Below are 24,748 nucleotides of genomic sequence, written 5' to 3' on the forward strand. Positions count from 1 at the left end.
TATATTTTTATTATTTCTATGGGAGTTAGACCATAATTCTGAAATATTTAACCATTGCTATATGTCGAAGAATTGAACAAAAAATTAAAAAACAGCAAAGTTATAATTTTTTTCATTTATTTTTCCGATTGTTCCTATGGGAGCTATATGCTATAGTCGTCCGATTTTGATTAAATTTAAACCGTAATTCTGAAATATTTAACCATTGCTATATGTCGAAGAACTAAACAAAAAATTAAAAAACAGAAAAGTTATAATTTTTTTTCATTTATTTTTCCGATTGTTCCTATGGGAGCTATATGCTATAGTCATCCGATTTTGATGAAATTTAAACCATAATTCTTATATATTTAACCTTTACTAAATATCGAAGAACTATACAAAAAATTAAAAAACAGCAAAGTTATAATTTTTTTTCATTTATTTTTCCGATTGTTCCTATGGGAGCTATATGCTATAGTCATCCGATTTTGATGAAATTTAAACCATAATTCTGATATATTTAACCATTACTAAATGTCAAAGAACTAAACAAAAAATTAAAAAACAGCAAAGTTATAATTTTTTTCAATTATTTTTCCGATTGTTCCTATGGGAGCTATATGCTATAGTCGTCCGATTTTGATATAATTTAAACCGTAAATCGGAAATATTTAACCATTACTAAACGTCGAAGGACTAAACAAAAAATTAAAAAACAGCAAAGTTATAATTTGTTTTCATTTATTTTTCCGTTTGTTCCTATGGGAGCTATATGCTATAGTCGTCCGATCCGGCTCGTTCCGACTTATATACTACCTGCAATAGAAAGACAACTTTTGGGAAAGTTTCATGCAGATAGCTTTAAAACTGAGAGACTAGTTTGCATATAAACGGACGGACAGACGGACAGACTGACAGACGGACAGACGGACGGACAGACGGACGGACAGACGGACGGACAGACGGACATGGCTAGATCGACTCTACTAGTGATGCTGATCAAGAATATATAGGCTTTATAGGGTCGGAGATGTCTCCTTCACTGCGTTGCAAACTTCTGACTGAAATTGAAATACCCTCTGCAAGGGTATAAAAATTTAAAAACAGCAAAGTTATAATTTTCATCATTTATTTTTCCGATTGTTCCTATGGGAGCTATATGCTATAGTCATCCGATTTTGATGAAATTTAAACCATAATTCTGATATATTTAACCATTACTAAATGTCGAAGAACTATACAAAAAATTAAAAAACAGCAAAGTTATAATTTTTTTTCATTTATTTTTCCGATTGTTCCTATGGGAGCTATATGCTATAGTCGTCCGATTTTGATATAATTTAAACCGTAAATCGGAAATATTTAACCATTACTAAACGTCGAAGGACTAAACAAAAAATTAAAAAACAGCAAAGTTATAATTTGTTTTCAATTATTTTTCCGTTTGTTCCTATGGGAGATCAAGAATATATAGGCTTTATAGGGTCGGAGAGTCTCCTTCACTGCGTTGCAAACTTCTGACTGAAATTAAAATACCCTCTGCAAGGGTATAACAATAAAAAGTATTTATTCATTTGTCGTGTTCTCGTGGGCTCCGACTTTTTTTGGGAATATTTCGCAAGCTGGCAAGGAATGGATCCGAAGATACTCACAATCTATTTATAAGATCGGTGTTGGTATCTGTTCTCGATGTTTTCCGGGTGAACATTTCCCGGTATCTTCTAGCATCCTTATTCCTTGCCTCTTGCGCTTCTTCCGATAGCTGTCCAATTGGAAGAATGCATGATGCTATGACATCTTTTCCATGATACAATACTTTATGGACAGAGACGAGCATGTTGTACCAAGAGTATTCTTTAAGGTACAATTTCCTGGTTTCTTTCGTGTATTCATCAAAAGCCACTAAATTTACAGGAAACCCTGACCCTAAAGTTTCTAAAATTATGTGGAACCTGTGAATAAGTTCCAGATTCAGACCTGTTATCTCAGCAGTAATCTCTGTATTTCTGAAAAAACGTCTTGCGGTATTCCCGTCATTAGTGTTACCTGCCTGTGGGGTTGGGACGTCTATCAATAAACCTAGTTTTTCTTTGAATTTATTTTGAATTAATTCCTTTCTGGCTTTAACCTGTAGTTTTATTTGATAACCTCTGGCTTGCCACACTTTTACATCGAGCCTGTACGCTACATTAAGTAAACATTCCATGAATCGAATCCATGAATGCAAAGGAGATAATCCAAAGCTCATGGCTTGATCATTTAAAGGCTTATTTAAAATTTATTCTGACCTGTTCATTTCCGAAGGTTTGGCGCCACATATGTAACATGTTTGAGACGTTAGATAAAGCACTGCAAATTTTGCCGTCTATCATGGTCAGAATAAACACTGGTTTCACCATTACATAGAAATTGTCTACTTTCATTTTAACATGTTGAAGCATTTCAATTTCATTTTTCACCAAAGTCACTTCTTCGGTTATCAATTCCGTGGTTTCTTTTTTAAAGTTCAGCCTAATTGGGCGGCAGTATCTTGTAGATGAAGGTGCTGGATTTTGCCAAACTATGATTTTTTTACATCCATCAACATTATAATTCATTTGAATAGGCACCATGCATGTGCTAAATAGGGTTTCTTCAATACCATCTGATGATGAAAATTTCTGTATATACTTTTTTTGCTGCGCTCCATCACAACCCCATTTTATTATCAACGATAGCTCCTTTACACCCATTTTAAGATGTTCTATTGAGTTCAGAGCTTCTCTTTGAGCTAGGCATAATCTCTGGATAGTATTATTACATGCTGCTAAGGACTCTGTTACAGTCACTTCAACATAACAATCTTTCTTACACTCCTTAATTTTATCATAGGAAGGTAAAAGATTTTTAACAATTTTATTAATCCTTTGGCGTATTGTGTCATATTGATGAACTGATAAATTAGCATCTTGAATCATACTCAACGCTTCTTCAGTAGGTATAGATGATTCAGTAAAATTTTGATTTTGAACATTTTTTATTTGGGTTCCTCTATTTGGAGAATTCAATGTCAATTCCGTAACAATTGCAGCAGAGTTGCGTTTACCTTCCTTAAATAGGTTAAATTGGTTTGCAACTGCAATTTTTTCAGGGCTAGTAGAATTAATAAGATCTTGTACTTTTCTTCTTTTGGTGCGATCGCAGCATTCCTCAAAATTTTTTTTCTGGTCTCCCCGGTTTGGATGAAAGAGAAAATTTCTTGCAATACCGTGAATGGTAAATTCAAATTACCATTCAACCAGATTTTTTTTTTTTTTTTAAACCGTTCCACATAACGATAACATTGATTCCATTTTATTTCAAATTGTGAACACAGATTTTTTAGAAAAGCCTTTAACTCTTTTTTAGAGCCTTCAGAAAATTTAACTAAAGGATGATAATTCCAAAAAAAAAAAACAATTTGATTTCGAACTTTGAAGAATATCAGTACTTGAATAAACCGGAATTTCACTGTTCTACAATAAGTGAGAAACAGAATTCGCTAAGTACTTTATTTTGATTTTTATACCCTTGCAGTATTTTAATTTCACTCAGAAGTTTGCAACGCAGTGAAGGAGACATCTCCGACCCTATAAAGTATATGTATTCTTGATCAGCAACACCAAGCGAGTCGATCTAGCCACGTCCGTCTGTCCGTCCGTCTGTCCGTCTGTCAGTCTGTCCGTCTGTCTGTCCGTTTCTGCGCAAACTAGTCTCTCAGTTTTAAAGCTATCTGCATGAAACTTTCCCAAAAGTTGTCTTTCTATTGCAGGTAGTATATAAGTCGGAACGAGCCGGATCGGACGACTTTAGCATATAGCTCCCATAGGAACTATCGGGAAAATTAATAAAAACAAAATTTTAACTTTGGTGTTTTTTAATTTTTTTTTTTAGTTTTTTGAGATATAGTAATGGTTAAATATTTTAGAATTACGGTTTAAATTTCATCAAAATCGGACGACTATAGCATATAGCACCCATAGGAACAATCATAAAAATAAATTTAAAAAAATTATAACTTTGGTGTTTTTTAATTTTTTTGTTAGTTCTTCGCGATATAGTAATGGTTAAATATTTCAGAATTACGATTTAAATTTCATCAAAATCGGACGACTATAGCATATAGCTCCCATAGGAACAATCATAAAAATAAATTTAAAAAAATTATAACTTTGGTGTTTTTTAATTTTTTTTTTAGTTCTTCGAGATATAGTAATGGTTAAATAATTCATAATTACGGTTTAAATTTCATCAAAATCGGACGACTATAGCATATAGCTCCCATAGGAACAATCGTATAGCCGCCATAGGAACTATCGAATAATTAAGCTGCAAATCATTATAGCTTCAATGTTTTTAAACATACACGCAAGTAAATCATAATTTTAACGTTTTCAAGAGTATTTAGTTTTTGAAATAGCTGCAAGGGTATATGAACTTCAGCTTGCCGAAGTTTGCTTTCTTTCTTGTTATACTTTATATCTAGTGCGACGACTAGAAAAATAGTTTATATAATAATTATATACATTGAATAAAGTATTACAAAAAAAATTATTTGGACGAATTTGGTTAGAGTTGAAAAATTTACATTTGCACAGCTAAATTGTAAGACTCCCACACTGTGCCTCGCCTTGAGCTGTGTACAGCTCACCTTTTAGCAGATCTATATAATCGTGTCAAGCCATTGCAAAATTGTCCAATTGAGAGTGTATTCCTGTGAACAGACTCCGAGATCACTTTACACTGTATTAAAATCCATCCCTCGTCGTTGTCGGTTTTTGTTTCGAACCGGGTTACAGAAATTCAGGAGTGATCGGAGAAAGCAATTTGGAGACACGTTCCCACGAAAGTCAACCCAGCAGACATATTGTCCTGAAGATGTGACGTAGAGGAGCTTACTTCCATTTGGTTCGGTGAGCCTTTGTTCTTGCTAGACTTACAAAATAATTGGCCTGTAAATAAACATTTCGAACTGCCGGCTTATGTAATGTCGATGGAGCCAAATAATGTGCTTCAGAAAATAGAGTCCTTTTCGTCGCACCTGAAGCTTCTGAGAGTTTTCGTGTAAAGGTGTCGAAGCCCTTTGAAAAAAGTATTTCACCAAGAGAACTGGATTTCTCTTTTGATAAAATTGTCGAAGTTGTCCAATTTCATGAGTTCAGGGGCGACATAAGTAAAATCCGGAAGAATAAACCGGTAGCAACGAATATTCAAAAATTAAACCCTTTTCTTCAGGAAAATAAATCGGATTGGTGCTCCTCGACATTGCTACGAGTTGGGGGTCGGTTATTGAATGCTCCTATCCCGTACGAAGCCAATATTTCCGTTGTTGCTGTCTAAAAGCTCACAGTTCGTCAGATCCTATGTGTCATACCTGCACGTTACGAACTGTCACGCTGGCCCACGAGCTCTCGTTAGTCGTCTGCGCGAGAAAATCTGGCTAGTTAATGCTCAAGAAGTCTGCCGACGAACAGTTCGGACGTGCATGCGCTGCTTTCGCTGTAAGGCGCAACTCTTGGCGCAAATTATGGGAAACTTGCCAGCAGATAGACTTCGAGCTCTCCGTGGCGTTGATTTTTGTGGTCCCTATAGCACAACGTATCGTATCAGTGGTAAGCCACCGTACAAGTCGTACGTGGCCTTGTTCGTCTGTTTTGCGTCCAAAGCGGTCCACTTAGAATTAGTGTCTGACTTAACCACTGATGCGTTCTTGTTGGCATTTCAAAGGTTCGTGAGTCGTCGCGGGATTCCGGAGAAGGCGTGGTGCGACAATGCCACCAATTTCGTCGACGCAGATCGCCACATGAGAGAGTTCCGAGCCCGTCTGGAGGAGCAGGGGGGCGGTATCGAAATATTCGCATCAAAAAACGGATGCGAGTTTGCGTTCATACCACCCAGAGCACCGCACTTCGGCGGACTATGGGAGGCAGGTGTGAAGTCTGCAAAGCACCTGTTCCTTCGGACGGTAGGCCAAGACCTCTTGACCGCGGAGGAGCTCGGAACTCTGCTCACCAGCGTGGAGGCCGTTCTCAACTCCAGGCCCCTCGGCGCTCTAAGCAGCTACCCGAACGACGGCGAGGCCCTGACCCCCGGGCATCTGCTCATCGGCGGCCCTCTTCTGGCCCCACCATCAGCGGCGCTCCCGGACCAGATCAGCCTGACCTGCTTGCGACGATGGCTAGGTGTCTCGTCTCTCAGGCACAGGTTTTCGTCAATAAACCTAGTTTTTCTTTGAATTTATTTTGAATTTATTCCTTTCTGGCTTTAACCTGTAGTTTTATTTAATAACCTCTGGCTTGCCACACTTTTACATCGAGCCTGTACGCTACATTAAGTAAACATTCCATGAATCGAATCCATGAATGCAAAGGAGATAATCCAAAGCTCATGGCTTGATCATTTAAAGGCTTATTTAAAATTTATTCTGACCTGTTCATTTCCGAAGGTTTGGCGCCACATATGTAACATGTTTGAGACGTTAGATAAAGCACTGCAAATTTTGCCGTCTATCATGGTCAGAATAAACACTGGTTTCACCATTACATAGAAATTGTCTACTTTCATTTTAACATGTTGAAGCATTTCAATTTCATTTTTCACCAAAGTCACTTCTTCGGTTATCAATTCCGTGGTTTCTTTTTTAAAGTTCAGCCTAATTGGGCGGCAGTATCTTGTAGATGAAGGTGCTGGATTTTGCCAAACTATGATTTTTTTACATCCATCAACATTATAATTCATTTGAATAGGCACCATGCATGTGCTAAATAGGTTTTCTTCAATACCATCTGATGATGAAAATTTCTGTATATACTTTTTTTGCTGCGCTCCATCACAACCCCATTTTATTATCAACGATAGCTCCTTTACACCCATTTTAAGATGTTCTATTGAGTTCAGAGCTTCTCTTTGAGCTAGGCATAATCTCTGGATAGTATTATTACATGCTGCTAAGGACTCTGTTACAGTCACTTCAACATAACAATCTTTCTTACACTCCTTAATTTTATCATAGGAAGGTAAAAGATTTTTAACGATTTTATTAATCCTTTGGCGTATTGTGTCATATTGATGAACTGATAAATTAGCATCTTGAATCATACTCAACGCTTCTTCAGTAGGTATAGATGATTCAGTAAAATTTTGATTTTGAACATTTTTTATTTGGGTTCCTCTATTTGGAGAATTCAATGTCAATTCCGTAACAATTGCAGCAGAGTTGCGTTTACCTTCCTTAAATAGGTTAAATTGGTTTGCAACTGCAATTTTTTCAGGGCTAGTAGAATTAATAAGATCTTGTACTTTTCTTCTTTTGGTGCGATCGCAGCATTCCTCAAAATTTTTTTTCTGGTCTCCCCGGTTTGGATGAAAGAGAAAATTTCTTGCAATACCGTGAATGGTAAATTCAAATTACCATTCAACCAGATTTTCTTTTTTTTTTTTTAAACCGTTCCACATAACGATAACATTGATTCCATTTTATTTCAAATTGTGAACACAGATTTTTTAGAAAAGCCTTTAACTCTTTTTTAGAGCCTTCAGAAAATTTAACTAAAGGATGATAATTCCAAAAAAAAAAAAACAATTTGATTTCGAACTTTGAAGAATATCAGTACTTGAATAAACCGGAATTTCACTGTTCTACAATAAGTGAGAAACAGAATTCGCTAAGTACTTTATTTTGATTTTTATACCCTTGCAGTATTTTAATTTCACTCAGAAGTTTGCAACGCAGTGAAGGAGACATCTCCGACCCTATAAAGTATATGTATTCTTGATCAGCAACACCAAGCGCGTCGATCTAGCCACGTCCGTCTGTCCGTCCGTCTGTCCGTCTGTCAGTCTGTCCGTCTGTCTGTCCGTTTCTGCGCAAACTAGTCTCTCAGTTTTAAAGCTATCTGCATGAAACTTTCCCAAAAGTTGTCTTTCTATTGCAGGTAGTATATAAGTCGGAACGAGCCGGATCGGACGACTTTAGCATATAGCTCCCATAGGAACTATCGGGAAAAATTAATAAAAACAAAATTTTAACTTTGGTGTTTTTTAATTTTTTTTTTAGTTTTTTGAGATATAGTAATGGTTAAATATTTTAGAATTACGGTTTAAATTTCATCAAAATCGGACGACTATAGCATATAGCACCCATAGGAACAATCATAAAAATAAATTTAAAAAAATTATAACTTTGGTGTTTTTTAATTTTTTTGTTAGTTCTTCGCGATATAGTAATGGTTAAATATTTCAGAATTACGATTTAAATTTCATCAAAATCGGACGACTATAGCATATAGCTCCCATAGGAACAATCATAAAAATAAATTTAAAAAAATTATAACTTTGGTGTTTTTTAATTTTTTTTTTAGTTCTTCGAGATATAGTAATGGTTAAATATTTCAGAATTACGGTTTAAATTTCATCAAAATCGGACGACTATAGCATATAGCCCCCATACGAACAATCGTATAGCCGCCATAGGAACTATCGAATAATTAAGCTGCAAATCATTATAGCTTCAATGTTTTTAAACATACACGCAAGTAAATCATAATTTTAACGTTTTCAAGAGTATTTAGTTTTTGAAATAGCTGCAAGGGTATATGAGCAGATAAATTCTCTTTGGGGGTGACAAATCCAAACTGTTATCAGACACTGTGTACCTGTGCAGCAAATTGTGATGCGAGCGGCCAAATACTCTACAACAAGTTTTTGTTTAGAATGTCAGCAATCAAATATGCGGTTGCTACATACTTCAGTTCGACTTATCCTTTCTGTACGAAAATTTAGGTTTTTGGCTAAAGCTTGCGCGTGTCCCCATGCAATACAATTACAAAATCCGGCGCACCACATCCAATTTCGATAACCAATCGTCTGAGATGAAGAGCCTCCATTGTTGCCGAAGTCAATGCCATGTACTCTGATTCGGTGCCTCTCAGACTTCCAAGATACTGGTCCATCTGCCAAAATAAAAACGTACGAGTTGCTACTTCTCCGCCCCAATCAGCATCTGCGTATCCTTGTAGAGTATGTCTGCATCGCCGGTAGCTCAAGTTAGGATCCATCATAGCTCTCAAATACCTCATTAAATTTTTCTTATGGTTTCTTATTCATTTGAGCCAGTTTCACGACAGAATGATATATGTCGGATCTTGATGTTAGGGCTTTCGCCGATTTTTCGATTTTTCGCCGATTACTGATTGATATTGTGTTGGGTCTCCAATCTTACAATCAGTTTTTTGCATACTACCTGAAAGCATGTTACATCAGGCGTACATTCCAGCAAGTTGAGTCTCTCAAGCATATCCTTTATACACAGTTGCTGATTCATTTTTATAGCACCTAATTCGCAATCTCGTTTCACTTGCATACCCATAAACATTTCAATTGGCCTTTATCGACACACTCAAACTTTATAGCAATCTTAGTCTTGATGTGAATTAAATCTTCTTTCTTCTGGCAACATAAAAGTAAATTGTCAACATAGATTAGTATCATGCAAAGGCGGCCTTCTACATCCATCTTTTAAAAACATGGATCATTTTGGCAAGAGTTTGCAACGCAGTCAAGGAGACGATATATACATCAGGCCTGCTTCAGTTTTCATTCAGAAGTGAATTCGTTAACATTGACGGATATCCCTTTAACATAATCCCTTGCTTGCTAACAAAATTCCTAGGGAAATTACTATTTTGGGGGAAATAAAACAGCTGAATGCCGCTACTGCTCTTAACAAAAGCCTAAGTTTTCCAGGCAAATCGCTGATAAACATTTGGCATCGTTGCTGTTCCTAGTCTATATTGGTGCACACATTTAATGTCTAAAATCAATCAAAAAATCATTGGTAGCCAAAAATAACAAATTCTACGTATTTTAAAGGCAGTGATGGAAACTGACCAACGACAGATTGTGTGGAAATCAGCTGTGTTGCCCGAAATAATTTAAAGATTGTTAGTTTTATTTTAACAATGTTTTTGCAACTTTTGGCAAATAACGAGTTGAGAAGACAACAACTCTTGGACATTAAACGCAATAACCGAAATTAAAGATGCAATACTAATATTTTTCATTTGCCAGATCTGTCACCTTTTACAAACCGACGGGCAATATCCACGTTCTCCTCCATAAACTTCATAAATATGTCGTCTTGTTTGTTGTTCTTATGTTTCCTCCTAATAAAATTAATTTGAAATAAAGGAAGTATTCGTTTTTCTTACATACATTTTTAAAATTGTGTGCGTGAATCAGCTGCTTGGCACCAGTTTTGCAAACTTTTCACAATAAGTGTTCGGGACTAAAGTTGCTAAAGACGATGAAAAAGGTCCCAACACAGCACGCTTTGCACAATTAGTACATTAAATTAAAGGGAAATAAGAACAAAAACACTTTTAAACTATACTTAGATAATTAACACTTCTAACCATAATCTCCAAATGCTTGGCGAAAAGTTTCCGTGAGTTTTTGTGAAAGTTAACCGAAAATTAACAGAGGAAACTTAGACTCCGTGCAAGTTTTTCGGAAGTGAAAATTAGAATAGGTCTGGAAAATTCGAATCCGTGAGAATCTTTCGAAAGTGAAAACTGGAAGAGGGCTGTATATTCTTGATTAGCATTACAAGGACAGTCGATCTAGCCATATCCGTCTGTCCTATGTCCGTCCGTTCGTCCGTTTCTACGCAAACTAGTCACTCAGTTTTAAAGCTATCTACATGAAACATACCCACAAGTTGTCTTTATGATGCAGGTAGTTTATAGATTGGGCTACTATAGTATATAGCTCCCGAAACAATCGGGAGATATTGCTGTTTGCGCACTTTGCGCGTTTATTTAAATTAAAGTCACTAGTTGTAGGGCGAGAGCGGGAGCCAATAAAGCTTTCTCCCGTTCGCTCTTGCGAATTCACCCCGTAAGTTAGGTTCTAAGGGTAATTGTTAGAAAATTAAATTCAGTGATTATATGAACTCCATCGAAACCACTCCCTTTCGTCGTCGCATTTTCGTTAGCTTTACACGAGTTATTATCGCAAACAAATAAGCCGAATCCTACTGCAGTCACACAAGTTTCGCGTTTGTTAATACAAACTACATAGTATTAAATTTTCAAGGTGATTTGCTTACCAATTTTTTCTGTGAAACGCTAGAACAATTACCAACGGTTCGGCTATAAAATTAAAAAGTTTAATCTTCCGAAATAAATTTCGTCGATGGAACTTTTCTGCCGTTCCTTTGGTTGTTGCCCAAGACGTTTCTTCCGGCGCTGCAACTTTAATTGTTTAATTTGCTGCTGCCGCTGGAACATGGATGTAAAAAAGGAAGTTGAAAGTTAATCTGTGGCGTTTTGTTAATTGTTTTTTGGCCCATCTTTCAACTTTTTGCTTTCGTGTAAAAATCGGTAGATAGTGAGCATTCTAACCAAGAAATAAAAGTAGTCATGTACTAACAACTAAAATTCTGCAATAAACATAATATATTACGAATTATATGTGAATCGCTTTGGCCCATTAAAAAGCAAATAAAATACTCGTCGTCGCCCCAAATAGTGCATACTTAATTCCCAATTTTCGTCGTAGTGAACACCAATTTATGGTAGAAATAAAACAGCTGGAAAAAAGTGCAAATTGCGAAAAGTGTAGTTCTCAAAAATTAGCGGCAAAAACTTTCACCGCAGTTTGTCTGAACATTTTCCCGCGCTTTTCAGAATTTTCCCGCGATTTTCCAATTTTCCCTCGCATTTCATAATTTTTGCGCGCGTTTCGGCATTAGGCTTATATATTCGTTGCCCTTAGTTATAGGTCAGTGTATCATTCTCCGTGCAATCGATATTTTACTCGTTGGTTTTCTTTTTTTAGATTATTTAACAATAAAAAATATTAATAAAAATAAATATTTAACATTTCTTCGATACCAACAAAATAAATACAAATAAACGCAATGGCTAAAAAGGATATCGAAGAGCTTAAACACCAACGAGATATTTGCATGAAAAGTATTAACTTTATTGACCGCCAAATCGAAAGTAGCTCCCCTCAAGACGAAAACTTTGCCTCGCACAGTGTGGGAAAATCAAAATTTAGCGGGATTTAATTGTTTCGATATTTATTTGAATGAAATACATTATTTTTAAACTATTTGAAATACAAAATTATTATATTGAAATCATATAGAAAAATATAATTTAATCCAAAATAACTAAAACAAAAAAAAAACATTATAAAATAAGAAAGAAAGCAAACTTCGGCAAGCCGAAGTTCATATACCCTTGCAGCTATTGCAAGAATTTAACATTTTTGAAAACATTAAAATTATGATTTACTGCGTATATGTTTAAAAACATTGAAGCTATGATGATTAGCAGCTCAATTATTTGATAGTTATTTTATATATTTTTATTATTTCTATGGGAGCTATATGATATAGACGTCCGATTTTGATAAAATCTAAACCATAATTCTGAAATATTTAACCATTGCTCTATGTCGAAGAACTGAACAAAAAATTAAAAAACAGAAAAGTTATAATTTTTTTCATTTATTTTTCCGATTGTTCCTATGGGAGCTATATGCTATAGTATAGGGTATAGGGTATATGAACTTCGGCTTGCCGAAGTTTGCTTTCTTTCTTGTTAATTTTTTTTTTAGTTCTTCGAGATATAGTAATGGTTAAATAATTCATAATTACGGTTTAAATTTCATCAAAATCGGACGACTATAGCATATAGCTCCCATAGGAACAATCGTATAGCCGCCATAGGAACTATCGAATAATTAAGCTGCAAATCATTATAGCTTCAATGTTTTTAAACATACACGCAAGTAAATCATAATTTTAACGTTTTCAAGAGTCTATATTGGTGCACACATTTAATGTCTAAAATCAATCAAAAAATCATTGGTAGCCAAAAATAACAAATTCTACGTATTTTAAAGGCAGTGATGGAAACTGACCAACGACAGATTGTGTGGAAATCAGCTGTGTTGCCCGAAATAATTTAAAGATTGTTAGTTTTATTTTAACAATGTTTTTGCAACTTTTGGCAAATAACGAGTTGAGAAGACAACAACTCTTGGACATTAAACGCAATAACCGAAATTAAAGATGCAATACTAATATTTTTCATTTGCCAGATCTGTCACCTTTTACAAACCGACGGGCAATATCCACGTTCTCCTCCATAAACTTCATAAATATGTCGTCTTGTTTGTTGTTCTTATGTTTCCTCCTAATAAAATTAATTTGAAATAAAGGAAGTATTCGTTTTTCTTACATACATTTTTAAAATTGTGTGCGTGAATCAGCTGCTTGGCACCAGTTTTGCAAACTTTTCACAATAAGTGTTCGGGACTAAAGTTGCTAAAGACGATGAAAAAGGTCCCAACACAGCACGCTTTGCACAATTAGTACATTAAATTAAAGGGAAATAAGAACAAAAACACTTTTAAACTATACTTAGATAATTAACACTTCTAACCATAATCTCCAAATGCTTGGCGAAAAGTTTCCGTGAGTTCCATAGGAACTATCGAACAATTAAGCTGCAAATCATTATAGCTTCAATGTTTTTAAACATACACGCAAGTAAATCATAATTTTAACGTTTTCAAGAGTATTTAGTTTTTGAAATAGCTGCAAGGGTATATGAACTTCAGCTTGCCGAAGTTTGCTTTCTTTCTTGTTATACTTTATATCTAGTGCGACGACTAGAAAAATAGTTTATATAATAATTATATACATTGAATAAAGTATTACAAAAAAATTATTTGGACGAATTTGGTTAGAGTTGAAAAATTTACATTTGCACAGCTAAATTGTAAGACTCCCACACTGTGCCTCGCCTTGAGCTGTGTACAGCTCACCTTTTAGCAGATCTATATAATCGTGTCAAGCCATTGCAAAATTGTCCAATTGAGAGTGTATTCCTGTGAACAGACTCCGAGATCACTTTACACTGGATTAAAATCCATCCCTCGTCGTTGCCGGTTTTTGTTTCGAACCGGGTTGCAGAAATTCAGGAGTGATCGGAGAAAGCAATTTGGAGACACGTTCCCACGAAAGTCAACCCAGCAGACATATTGTCCTGAAGATGTGACGTAGAGGAGCTTACGTCCATTTGGTTCGGTGAGCCTTTGTTCTTGCTAGACTTACAAAATAATTGGCCTGTAAATAAACATTTCGAACTGCCGGCTGATGTAATGTCGATGGAGCCAAATAATGTGCTTCAGAAAATAGAGTCCTTTTCGTCGCACCTGAAGCTTCTGAGAGTTTTCGTGTAAAGGTGTCGAAGCCCTTTGAAAAAAGTATTTCACCAAGAGAACTGGATTTCTCTTTTGATAAAATTGTCGAAGTTGTCCAATTTCATGAGTTCAGGGGCGACATAAGTAAAATCCGGAAGAATAAACCGGTAGCAACGAATATTCAAAAATTAAACCCTTTTCTTCAGGAAAATAAATCGGATTGGTGCTCCTCGACATTGCTACGAGTTGGGGGTCGGTTATTGAATGCTCCTATCCCGTACGAAGCCAATATTTCCGTTGTTGCTGTCTAAAAGCTCACAGTTCGTCAGATCCTATGTGTCATACCTGCACGTTACGAACTGTCACGCTGGCCCACGAGCTCTCGTTAGTCGTCTGCGCGAGAAAATCTGGCTAGTTAATGCTCAAGAAGTCTGCCGACGAACAGTTCGGACGTGCATGCGCTGCTTTCGCTGTAAGGCGCAACTCTTGACGCCAATTATGGGAAACTTGCCAGCAGATAGACTTCGAGCTCTCCGTGGCGTTGATTTTTGTGGTCCCTATAGCACAACGTATCGTATCAGTGGTAAGCCACCGTACAAGTCGTACGTGGCCTTGTTCGTCTGTTTTGCGTCCAAAGCGGTCCACTTAGAATTAGTGTCTGACTTAACCACTGATGCGTTCTTGTTGGCATTTCAAAGGTTCGTGAGTCGTCGCGGGATTCCGGAGAAGGCGTGGTGCGACAACGCCACCAATTTCGTCGACGCAGATCGCCACATGAGAGAGTTCCGAGCCCGTCTGGAGGAGCAGGGGGGCGGTATCGAAATATTCGCATCAAAAAACGGATGCGAGTTTGCGTTCATACCGCCCAGAGCACCGCACTTCGGCGGACTATGGGAGGCAGGTGTGAAGTCTGCAAAGCACCTGTTCCTTCGGACGGTAGGCCAAGACCTCTTGACCGCGGAGGAGCTCGGAACTCTGCTCACCAGCGTGGAGGCCGTTCTCAACTCCAGGCCCCTCGGCGCTCTAAGCAGCTACCCGAACGACGGCGAGGCCCTGACCCCCGGGCATCTGCTCATCGGCGGCCCTCTTCTGGCCCCACCATCAGCGGCGCTCCCGGACCAGATCAGCCTGACCTGCTTGCGACGATGGCTAGGTGTCTCGTCTCTCAGGCACAGGTTTTGGCAGCGATGGTCCCGGGAGTACATCTCCAGCCTCCAGCAGCGGTCCAAGTGGCACCAGGGGGAGCCCAACCTCGTCGTGGGAGCGCTCGTCGTCGTCGCAGAAGACAATCTTCCGCCCCAGCAGTGGAGGATCGGACGAGTGGTAGCGGTGCACGCCGGCGCCGATAGCAAGGTTCGCGTGGCGGACGGCGAATATCGGCGAGCTGTCCACCGACTGGCCCTATTGCCCGTTCTGGGCTGAAGGACGTCGTCCCTTCAGAGGGGCGGTGTTTGCGCACTCAGCGCTTGTATTTAAATCACTAGTTGTAAGGCGAGAGCTGGAGCCAATAAAATAAGTTAGGTTCTAAGAGAAATCATTGAAATATAATAGTGAGTGATCAATCGAACGTCATCGTAGCCACTTCTTTTCGTCGGTGTTTCTAAATAGTTCTTCACAAGTTTCGCAATTAAAATCGTCTCGAACTAAAGCGTTCACAAGTTTTCGCGTTATTAATACAAAAAAGTATTACATTTTCAACATATTTTTCAGAAGCACAATCTCTTGTTCAACAGAAGACATAGAAAAAAACGAGAAGAGATAAAAAAGAAAATTAAAAATAAACAAACAGCCGACCTCGAATACCACAATCAAGAAAAAACATTACCAAAACTTTATAAGCCCGGCGAAACTGTACACGTGAAAATAGATAAAAGGTTAGGAACTAAACTTACACCTAGATAAAAAGCCGAGAAAGTAACGGAAAACAAAACGACCATCATTAAAACACAAAACGGAAAAATCATACAAAAATATAATATAAGAACATAATTTTTCAGATTATTTTTACCAACATGCTTGGGGATAACTACAGTCATCGACTATTGCAATTCACAAATCATCTCATTCGAAACCGGACTAGCGACTAAACAAGACGGAACATTTAAAATCATCCACATCTTTAACCTACAATGCTATGAAGAAACTCTGGCAAAGTTAGAAGGATCATTTCATTCATTCACCTCATCTCATCCATTACACTTTCTTATGAACTAAGACAGATCCAAACGGATTTAGGCATACTCCAAACTAAAAATACACAAAAAAGGGCAATAGAAGCAATAAATACTGCATGGAAATGGCTGGCGGGATCACCAGATCACCACAACTATCAGATCTTAGAAGATAAGATAAATGAGCAGCTCGAAAATAACAAATAAGCAAGTAGTAATTAACAGATTAATTAATCAAAAAATAAACCAACTTACTAACGCTACTAATGCAATGTTGAAAATGACCCAGAGCTCGGAAGAAATCGTAAATCAGAAAACAAATATTTTAAAGTATAAAATTCAATTAATAAAAGAAGAAATCACCAACATAATATACGCAATTACATGGGCCAAATCTAACACAATAAATTCATTTGTACTTACAAACACAGAAACCAATATAGTGGATGAAATTTTTAAAAAAGAAAATAATATATTTTTTAACATAGAAGTATTATTGGAATTTGCTCGAATCAAATTAGCCACAAATGGCAACGACCTTATTTACATTATTAGCCTTCCAACCATTAAATCAGATAATTGTCGAACTTTAAAAATTAAAGCTATTAAAAAAGCCCAAATAATCAATGATATAAAATATGAACATTTTTTTAGAATGTAAGAGACAATTATTTGCAATAATTAAACCTTGTGAATCCTATATTGATATGACAATTTGTAATTCAGGAGATTTGTTAGATTTAAGCAATAATACTTGCGTAAGCGCTCTTTTAAACCTTCGAGAATCAGAATGTAAGATGATCAACAATCAACATATACCGGATTTCGAAGAAATACTCCCAGGCACCATCCTGCTAAACAACTTCAATGCTAAACAAATTCTACAATTGCAAGGCTCTTTCATAATACAATATCGTAATTCGACGGTAACAATTGGCGAAACCATCTTCAAGTCAAGGGAAATCAACGTAGTCGAACCAGAACCTCCGTTATTTTAATTATTGGGAGAAAAGACTGAGTTAGAGGAAGTTCTCTCACTACAAATGGTCAAGGAACTCAACATTAAACACAAAAGCGTTGGAAAAATTAAGAAGCAAGGCAACCATAGATTCTTCCGTTAGCTACGGATCCGCCATCATCCTACTACTACTTATAACAAGATCAATCACGGAACTCCTACGAAGACGTAGGTCAACGGAAATTACACCAGTTTCCGTGCCAGAAACGAAAGGAAAGCCCACGCATTCCGGACCTGTACTCTACTACGTTGCGACCGAGGACAGTCGCGTTTAAGGAGGGAAGGGTTAACACCCAAAATAATACAATTTCCCAGACAGAAGAGGAGAGTAAGCATCGATTGCACAACAAACAGCAAAGCAATGCCCTCAATTATACGATTTCCAAAGACGAAGAAGAGAGCATTTATTGCACAACTAACAGCAAAGCAATGCCCTCAATAAAGCTCAAACGAACTTAGCCACGTGCGCTGAGCTTGCACCTTTTGGTCAGCGATCGTGGGAATGCAGAATAGCCAATTTCCAAAGTTGATCGAACTTAACTAAGTGCATACAATAAAAACAATAATTAAAATGCACTGGCCAATTACAATTAATTTTGGTCAACGGAAACGGTGACCAAGAGCAACAGCCAATAATATGAAAGAACGTCAGCAGAATCACCAACAGCGGCAGGGACGGCGGCAGCAATAGATCGACGCGTAGCTATAAAAAACAATGGTTTCACCTAAGTAAATCAGTTCTTAATCCAACTCAATAAAGAAAAGATTGTTTTTTTTTTTTATATCAAAATCATAATCAATCTTTTAACTAATATATATATATATATATATATATATATATATATGTTTAAATTTCACATTGATATATATTTTATAAAAGTTCGCTTGACAGTAAGTCGAACGCAACTCACTTACCCATTTTTATTTCCATCGACGAGAGCTCTCATTGTGGTATTCTGGGTTTCGAAAATTAATTATAAACATATGCATAAATATATATATATTGGTGCAAATTCACTTAACATTATTACTAAAGTGTTGGATTAATTTATGTAAAAAAAATTATGTCAATTGTCATTTCTTGGGCAATTGTGAATAATTTTATATTAAAAAATGTTGGTCATTTTTCACAAACAGAAAAAAAGGTATTAATTTATTGCGATACGAATTGCGAGGAAGAGAAGAGTGAAAACGGCACTCGCGATGCTAGCACTTCTAGCAGTGGTTTCTCCTGGTGGTTCCAATTACATATAAAAACTTCGGTATTTTGCTTGTATTTAATTGTTCATTTATTATTGATGAGTGTTGTTGATATGAATCTCATATTGCAGAAATTGAAATAATTAGTAAGGAAGTAATTGTAAGTTATGCACTGGTTGATATTTAATTGCTGGCTCCTTTCTGGCCAATTGGTCCCGACGAATCGCTTGTATATCCGGAGGAAATTTAGAGTCAATAAAAGGAACAGGAGTCCAGCAATGATGTCCTCCTTGTGGTCTACAATTTCGACGTTGCATACCACTTTTGCTGTTTTGTCGGATGCCTTTGAGGTTGTAGATCCCATGATATATAAAAAGTGTGTTTCTATCGGGTTCTAAATTAGATTACTTGGATAGGTCCTCCGCGTTTACTGTTTTCGCTGGTAGTGGACCTAACGCGGTCGTTTCTGTTTCGACTCCCGATTCTCAATTATTTTGAACTGTCTTATCGATCGTAAGCTCTTGGTCCTCAAGAACTAGTGGGATGGTTCGAAGGGAGGCTCAGCTGAGGCCACCAGGCGGGTCGCAGGTTGCGGATAGCGAACGACCTTCTGGGAAGGTTAGTTGCGAATAAGCGTAAGCAAATAAGCAACCCCGGACAAACAGCGGGTATACTGATGGAGGTATGCCGACAAGACGCTTGTTTGGCCGTCTTAACACCGTAGCCTTACACACCCCCTCCCTCACAACTACCTACCTCCATCCTATCCCCCACATCTCACCTCGGTGCCGGACTAAGGTGTCATTCGACCCATGCCGATAGTCAGCCTGGCTGGGGGCCCGAGTTAACAAATAGCCCAGTCGCAAACGGAGGGTTCAGGCAAGTGGCGACCGTCTGTCCTAAGTACGCCTTACCCGGGTACGGCGGATCTCTGCCCGAGCGGACCACATACTTCTCCGCAACTCGTGGGACCCCATGAAGAAAAACAAAACAATAAAAATCCCGCAGGATATCCCTGCAACCGATGTCGCAAGACACTTCGAGGAAAGATCCCTCGAAGGCGACAGACCCCAGGTGGCAGCGCACCCGCCTAGGACTACACCAGCAGCCCAGACATTCCCAGCCAGGGAGCGTGGGGTGCCAGCAGGAGCTACCCTGCCAGCACGCCCACCTCTCGCATCTGATAGGCCAACCTCTATCAGACAGCTGAAGAAGCAGGACGCCCTTCCAGCCCTGGGACAGCCCGGAGGACTGGACGACCCCAACAGGCGTGGCCTGCCAGGGTCAAAGGTAAAGTGGTACCTGAGGTACCTCATGCAGGGCATGACACCGGAGGAGGCCTTGAAGAAGGCAAAGGAGCCGAGGGAGCAGCCGGCATTGGGGACAGCACCGGTTGGTAAACGGCTGAACACCAGCCGCACACCACCAACGGACACCCCCAAAAGGTCTAGGCACGGCCCAGGGGCTAGTGAGACGTCCTCACGGGTCCCTGAGCAAGAGGGGCCTAGCACATCAGCAGCAGCGGCAGAAAAGGCAAAAGTGCGGGCCAGGAAGATACCTTCCCAGCCCCATCAAAACCAGAAGCCGACAACCGCTGGAGGAAGACCCTCTAGCTCGGCACCACCGGTCATCGGACCCCGTCCGACTTACGCGGAGGCTGCCAAGAAAGCCACCCTCACCAGGGTGGCTATACTCCCGGAGGGTTTCCCGGCGGCCAGACTGACCGCAGAGGAACTATCCGCGCTCCAGGAGTCGGTAATGGACGAGATGCTCACGTCAGCGTGGAGCGGTCCCGTCGTGTTCAGGGGAATCCACTTCAGGGTGGGTTACCTTATTATCGACTGCCTGGATGAAGGCTCAGCTGAGTGGCTCAAGATTGCCGTACCTCAGCTGCGGACGTGGAAGGGAGTACCCCTAGAAACCCGCACGGGAGCAGACATCCCGGCAGCATACAACGCCACGTTGTTCTGCACGAGGAGCTCCGACCGGACCAATGCGGAAATATTGGCCTTCATTGCTTTCCAAAACCGGGTCGAGACGGACGCCTGGAAGGTCATCTCCAGGAAGAACGACGGAGCTGGTGCACTCCTGGTCGTAGGGATGGACCAGACCGGAAGGGATGAGATAGTGGTTCCGGTTTGGCCACGTCACCGTGAGCGGTCTGAAAAAAACCAAGAGAGCTCCGGAAGAGACGCCCAATGACGGCACATGCAAGGCTGTCGAGGATACCCTCGAACAACCGAATGTGGAGCCGAAGTCACAGAGTGGTGAACAGGATGAACAATCCATCACCAGCATGGACATTGGGGACGACCAAGGGGATGGACACCCTATGTCATCCCAAGAGCTGGCCCAGGAGCTCCTCCTGGACGAAAGCTGCGAAGAAGCCGAGGTTACCGTGATAGCCGGTGGTGGAGAGACTTGCTCTCTCTCTTCACCAGACCTCACGGAGCATCAAACCTCGGAGTGATGGCTGCAACAGGCAGCACTCGGCTAGCCCAGGTAAACATCCATCGGGCCAAAGCAGCATCTGCTGTCTTGGCGAGGATGTTCACCTCCCAACACCTCGGGCTAGCCCTTGTACAGGAGCCATGGTGGCACCATGGCATAAAAGGCCTGTATACGAAGGACACTAAGGTAATATGCGATCCAGGAGGATCACCTCCCAGATCATGCATCGTTATAAGGAAAGATATCAATTATAGTATCTTTTCAGAGTTCATGAGCAGAGACTGCGTCGCCGTAACCATCAACGGCACAGAAGCTGCACCGAAACTAGCAGTGGCCTCCGCCTACTTTGCCGGGGAGGAGGCCTGTCCACCGCCAGGAATACCCGGGCTAGTAGACCACTGCCGGACGAACAAGATCCCCCTCATCATAGGATGTGATGCCAACGCACATCACGTGATCTGGGGTAGCACGGATGTCAACAACAGAGGTGAGCAATTACTAGAATTTATTTTAAACAATAACCTAGAGATCTGTAATGTCGGCGCCAGGCCGACATTTGATACTAGGGTACGAGAAGAGGTGCTAGACATAACTCTAGTAACCAATTCTTTTAAACCCCACATCAAGAACTGGCATGTGTCACCAGAAGAATCAATGTCAGACCACAGGACAATTTTGTTTGAAGTAGCCTTCAAAACAAAAAGATGTCACCCTAAAAGAAACCCCAGAAAAACAAACTGGGACAAATTCAGGTCAACTCTAGAGCTCAATCTTTCCAACGAACCGTCAGGATACCCTAGACATCCCTTGGAATTAGACAGAGCGGTAGACAACCTGGGCCACAAGATAGTAAATGCCTTTGAAGATAGTTGTCCTCTAGGTAGACAGAGGCGGGAAACAGACGCACCATGGTGGAATGCTAGTCTTGAACGACTACGAGTAACCACTCGGAAGCTTTTCAACAAACCAAAAACTGATAGAAACTGGGAACTATACAGGCAAAGCCTGACGCTCTACAACAAAGAGATCAGGAAGGCCAAACGGAAAAACTATAGGAACTTCTGTGAGGCAATAAATAACGTCAACGAGGGCGCGAGACTGCAAAAAGCAATGGCTAAAAGTGCAGCGGATAGTAATTTAGCCCTGAGGAAAGGAAATTACACCTTCACCTGCACTGATCGGGAGAAATTAGAATTGCTATTTGACACGCATTTCCCGGGGAATACTCCCACCATGGGAAACGCAAGGCGTGATCAACATAGAACCCCCTAGGACAGTAGCCAGTGACTGGGCAACAGCCAAATCTATAGTTACGCCCGAGAAACTCAAATGGGCTATTGGAACCTTCCAACCATTTAAATCACCGGGTTTAGACATGATCTCTCCAGCTTTCTTACAGCAGGGGCAGGAACTACTCCTAACCCGCCTAAGAAGACTATTGGTGAGCAGCCTAGCCCTTGGGTATATCCCAAGTGCATGGTGCAGCGCTAGGGTGGTCTTCATCCCCAAGATCGGGAAGAAAGACATCACCAGTCCAAAGTCCTTCAGACCTATCAGCTTAACTTCGTTTTGTCTTAAAACGCTGGAAAAACTGGTAGACTACAACATCAGAAGAACAGCTCTCAGAGACTGTCCGCTGCAAAACACACAGCATGCATATATAGCAGGCCGTTCAACAGACACTGCACTTTATCAACTATGTCGCACCCTAGAAGGGGCAATTGACAGCAAAGAAATAGCTATCTGTGCCTTTCTAGACATAGAGGGAGCCTTCGACAACACATCACATGATGCAGTTCGAGCTGCCCTGTCCAGAAGGAATATAGACACTACTACGAGCAAATGGATTGGCAACCTACTTGAATCCAGGCAAGCAACATGTACACTGGGTTCGGAAAGAGTGACAATTGGTACCAGCAAAGGCTGCCCGCAAGGAGGAGTACTGTCCCCTCTGCTATGGAGCCTGCTAGTAGATGACCTTCTCAGTAAACTCGCTGGAAAAGGAAATTTGAAGCGACACTCTGCGACATCGTCCAACTCGGACTAAGGACAACGCTAGACTGGTGTAGGGAGGTTGGACTCAACTTAAATCCTGCTAAAACAGTCATCGTTCCTTTCACAAGGAAGTACAAACTACAGAGAATGAGACAAATCTCACTGCTAGGAACTCCTATAGAAACTAGCCGAGAGGTTAAGTATCTAAGAATCACGTTAGATAGTAAACTGACTTTCGCTTCCCATGTCCAAAAGACATTGGAAAAGTGTTACAGAGCACTCTATACCTGTCGGAAAATTGCTGGGAAATCCTGGGGAACCAGGCCTCAGATAATACGATGGCTATACTTAATGATCGTGAGACCAATCCTCACTTACGGAGCACTTGCATGGGGCAAACGAGCTAAGCTCATCAGCATACAAAACCAGCTAGGAAAACTACAAAGATTTGCCTGCGTATGCATGACAGGGGCAATGAGAACCTGTCCTACAGCTGCCTTAGAAGTTTTGATGGAGCAAACACCACTCCACTATGTGATTGATATCCAACGCAAAGCTACACTCCTGAGAATAAGCACTGAGGGCACAGGTAGTGGTTGCATTCTAAATAACAGGGATGCGACTAATTTGTTAGGTGAGGTGCCCCTAATACTCCACCCTAGGGATGAAATGACAGCCGAACTAATCTTCGAGCAGAACTTCACAGCACACCTAGGCAATAAGAAAGATTGGACCACACTGTCTGAAGTGCATCCGATGGCTAAACACACCATTGCATGGTACACAGATGGATCCCTGACACAGCAATGCACGGGCCTTGGAGTGGTAGGGCCTCGCATAAAATACCACGAATCCCTTGGCCAATACACCAGCATATTCCAGGCTGAGGTATGTGCCATTGGACGTTGTGCAGAGCTCAACATACAGCGTGGATACAAGGAAAAGGACATATCGATCCTTTCGGACAGCCGAGCAGCAATTACTGCTTTACATAGCAACAAAATCACCTCGAAGCTAGTCCTAGAGGTGAAGAGTAAGCTAAATATACTGGGCAGCCGAAACAGGCTGGCCCTTAGATGGATTCCGGGACATAAGGATATATCCGGAAATGAACTTGCCGATAAAATGGCAAAACTAGGAGCCGAACAGCCCCTGGTAGGCCCAGAGCCCTACTGTGGCATAGGGAGGCACACTATAAAAGAATACCTTAGGAAAGCGGAAGGCGCCATGAGACAAGAACACTGGAGAAATACCCCAGGTCTAAGGCAAGCCAAAACTCAAATAAATAACTATAACAAGAAGAGGTTCAAGGAACTTATTCAACTGGGGAAAAACTCACTTAGGATCGTTACCGGATTACTAACCGGGCACTGTAGACTGAAAAGTCACCTAGGTAAGATGGGAATAACCAGCAGTGGAACTTGCAGATTCTGCGACATAGAGGACGAAACCTCTAGACACATCATTGCAGACTGTCCGGCGTTAGCAAGCATAAGATGTAAAATCTTAGGAACCAGAACTCTTACACCTGAGCTCCTAGTAAGAATCAACCCACTAAAACTCCTCGTCTTTATTCGAGGAAGTGGGTTGATATCTGAGCTGTAGGCTCTGAATGGGGGTACAATAGATCTTATAGGTCGCGGTACACTGGACACCCCGATATTAATAATAATAATATCGATCGTAAGCTGGG

Source organism: Drosophila elegans, unplaced genomic scaffold (genome assembly GCF_018152505.1).
Source record: "Drosophila elegans isolate 14027-0461.03 unplaced genomic scaffold, ASM1815250v1 contig_229, whole genome shotgun sequence".
NCBI lineage: Eukaryota > Metazoa > Arthropoda > Insecta > Diptera > Drosophilidae > Drosophila > Drosophila elegans.